Source organism: Oncorhynchus tshawytscha, linkage group LG18 (genome assembly GCF_018296145.1).
Source record: "Oncorhynchus tshawytscha isolate Ot180627B linkage group LG18, Otsh_v2.0, whole genome shotgun sequence".
NCBI lineage: Eukaryota > Metazoa > Chordata > Actinopteri > Salmoniformes > Salmonidae > Oncorhynchus > Oncorhynchus tshawytscha.
In genome coordinates this window covers 45,001,644-45,005,273 of record NC_056446.1, presented here as the reverse complement: position 1 = coordinate 45,005,273, position 3,630 = coordinate 45,001,644, and positions in this window count along the sequence as shown.

Here is a 3,630-nt window from a genome sequence, read left to right as displayed (position 1 = left end):
TTTATGTAGTGTTGTGTTGTCTCTCTTTATGTAGTGTTGTGTTGCCTCTCTTTATGTAGTGTTGTGGTGTCTCTTTATGTAGTGTTGTGGTGTCTCTTTATGTAGTGTTGTGTTGTCTCTCTTTATGTAGTATTGTGTTGTCTTAGGTCTCTCTTTATGTAGTGTTGTGTTGTCTCTCTTTATGTAGTGTTGTGTTGTCTCTCTTTATGTAGTGTTGTGTTGTCTCTCTTTATGTAGTGTTGTGGTGTCTCTCTTTATGTAGTGTTGTAGTGTCTCTCTTTATGTAGTGTTGTCTTAGGTCTCTCTTTATGTAGTGTTGTCTCTCTTTATGTAGTGTTGTGGTGCCTCTCTTTATGTAGTGTTGTGTTGTCTCTCTTTATGTAGTGTTGTAGTGTCTCTCTTTATGTAGTGTTGTGTTGTCTCTCTTTATGTAGTGTTGTGTTGTCTCTCTTTATGTAGTGTTGTCTTAGGTCTCTCTTTATGTAGTGTTGTCTTAGGTCTCTCTTTATGTAGTGTTGTCTTAGGTCTCTCTTTATGTAGTGTTGTGTTGTCTCTATGTAGTGTTGTCTTAGGTCTCTCTTTATGTCGTGCTGTGTTGTCTCTCTTTATGTAGTGTTGTGTTGTCTCTCTTTATGTAGTGTTGTCTCTCTTTATGTAGTGTTGTGTTGTCTCTCTTTATGTAGTGTTGTCTTAGGTCTCTCTTTATGTAGTGTTGTGTTGTCTCTCTTTATGTAGTGTTGTCTCTCTTTATGTAGTGTTGTGGTGTCTCTCTTTATGTAGTGTTGTCTCTCTTTATGTAGTGTTGTGTTGCCTCTCTTTATGTAGTGTTGTGGTGTCTCTCTTTATGTAGTGTTGTGTTGTCTCTCTTTATGTAGTGTTGTCTCTCTTTATGTAGTGTTGTCTCTCTTTATGTAGTGTTGTGTTGTCTCTCTTTATGTAGTGTTGTGGTGTCTCTCTTTATGTAGTGTTGTGTTGTCTCTCTTTATGTAGTGTTGTTGTCTCTCTTTATGTAGTGTTGTCTCTCTTTATGTAGTGTTGTCTCTTTATGTAGTGTTGTGTTGTCTCTCTTTATGTAGTGTTGTGGTGTCTCTCTTTATGTAGTGTTGTTGTCTCTCTTTATGTAGTGTTGTGTTGTCTCTCTTTATGTAGTGTTGTGGTGTCTCTCTTTATGTAGTGTTGTGTTGTCTCTCTTTATGTAGTGTTGTGGTGTCTCTCTTTATGTAGTGTAGTGGGGTCTCTCTTTATGTAGTGTTGTCTCTCTTTATGTAGTGTTGTCTCTCTTTATGTAGTGTTGTGGTGTCTCTCTTTATGTAGTGTTGTCTTAGGTCTCTCTTTATGTAGTGTTGTCTTAGGTCTCTCTTTATGTAGTGTTGTGTTGTCTCTCTTTATGTAGTGTTGTCTTAGGTCTCTCTTTATGTAGTGTTGTGTTGTCTCTCTTTATGTAGTGTTGTGTTGTCTCTCTTTATGTAGTGTTGTCTCTCTTTATGTAGTGTTGTGTTGTCTCTCTTTATGTAGTGTTGTCTTAGGTCTCTCTTTATGTAGTGTTGTGTTGTCTCTCTTTATGTAGTGTTGTCTCTCTTTATGTAGTGTTGTGGTGTCTCTCTTTATGTAGTGTTGTCTCTCTTTATGTAGTGTTGTGTTGCCTCTCTTTATGTAGTGTTGTGGTGTCTCTCTTTATGTAGTGTTGTGTTGTCTCTCTTTATGTAGTGTTGTCTCTCTTTATGTAGTGTTGTCTCTCTTTATGTAGTGTTGTGTTGTCTCTCTTTATGTAGTGTTGTGGTGTCTCTCTTTATGTAGTGTTGTGTGGTCTCTCTTTATGTTGTGTGGTCTCTCTTTATGTTGTGTGGTCTCTCTTTATGTAGTGTTGTGGTGTCACTCTTCATGTACTGTTGTGTTGTCTCTCTTTATGTAGTGTTGTGGTGTCTCTCTTTATGTGGTGTTGGGGTGTGTCTCTGTGTGTAGTGTTGTGTTGTCTCTCTTTATGTAGTGTTATGGTGCCTCTCTTTATGTAGTGTTGGGGTGTCTCTCTTTATGTAGTGTTGTGGTGTCTCTCTTTATGTAGTGTAGTGTTGTCTCTCTTTATGTAGTGTTTTCTCTCTTTATGTAGTGTTTTCTCTCTTTATGTAGTGTTGTGTTGTCTCTCTTTATGTAGTGTTGTGGGGTCTCTCTTTATGTAGTGTTGTGGGGTCTCTCTTTATGTAGTCTTGTGGTGTCTCTCTTTATGTAGTGTTGTGTTGTCTCTCTTTATGTAGTGTTGTGGTGTCTCTCTTTATGTAGTGTTGTGTTGTCTCTCTTTATGTAGTGTTGTGGTGTCTCTCTTTATGTAGTGTTGTCTCTCTTTATGTAGTGTTGTCTCTCTTTATGTCGTGTTGTCGTCTCTCTTTATGTAGTGTAGTGTTGTCTCTCTTTATGTAGTGTTGTGGTGTCTCTCTTTATGTAGTGTTGTTGTGTCTCTCTTTATGTAGTGTTGTTGTCTCTCTTTATGTAGTGTTGTCGTCTCTCTTTATGTAGTGTTGTGGTGTCTCTCTTTATGTAGTGTAGTGTTGTCTCTATGTAGTGTAGTGTTGTCTCTCTTTATGTAGTGTAGTGTTGTCTCTATGTAGTGTAGTGTTGTGTTGTCTCTCTTTATGTAGTGTTGTCTCTCTTTATGTAGTGTTGTCTCTCTTTATGTAGTGTTGTGGTGTCTCTCTTTATGTAGTGTTGTGTTGTCTCTCTTTATGTAGTGTAGTGTTGTCTCTCTTTATGTAGTGTTGTGGTGTCTCTCTTTATGTAGTGTTGTCTCTCTTTATGTAGTGTTGTCTCTCTTTATGTAGTGTTGTCTCTCTTTATGTAGTGTTGTGTTGTCTCTCTTTATGTAGTGTAGTGTTGTCTCTCTTTATGTAGTGTTGTGTTGTCTCTCTTTATGTAGTGTTGTCTTAGGTCTCTCTTTATGTAGTGTTGTGTTGTCTCTCTTTATGTAGTGTTGTGTTGTCTCTCTTTATGTAGTGTTGTCTCTCTTTATGTAGTGTTGTGTTGTCTCTCTTTATGTAGTGTTGTCTTAGGTCTCTCTTTATGTAGTGTTGTGTTGTCTCTCTTTATGTAGTGTTGTCTCTCTTTATGTAGTGTTGTGGTGTCTCTCTTTATGTAGTGTTGTCTCTCTTTATGTAGTGTTGTGTTGCCTCTCTTTATGTAGTGTTGTGGTGTCTCTCTTTATGTAGTGTTGTGTTGTCTCTCTTTATGTAGTGTTGTCTCTCTTTATGTAGTGTTGTCTCTCTTTATGTAGTGTTGTGTTGTCTCTCTTTATGTAGTGTTGTGGTGTCTCTCTTTATGTAGTGTTGTGTTGTCTCTCTTTATGTAGTGTTGTCTCTCTTTATGTAGTGTTGTCTCTCTTTATGTAGTGTTGTCTCTCTTTATGTAGTGTTGTGTTGTCTCTCTTTATGTAGTGTTGTGGTGTCTCTCTTTATGTAGTGTTGTGGTGTCTCTCTTTATGTAGTGTTGTGTTGTCTCTCTTTATGTAGTGTTGTGGTGTCTCTCTTTATGTAGTGTTGTGTTGTCTCTCTTTATGTAGTGTTGTGGTGTCTCTCTTTATGTAGTGTTGTGGTGTCTCTCTTTATGTAGTGTTGTCTCTCTTTATGTAGTGTTGTCTCTCTT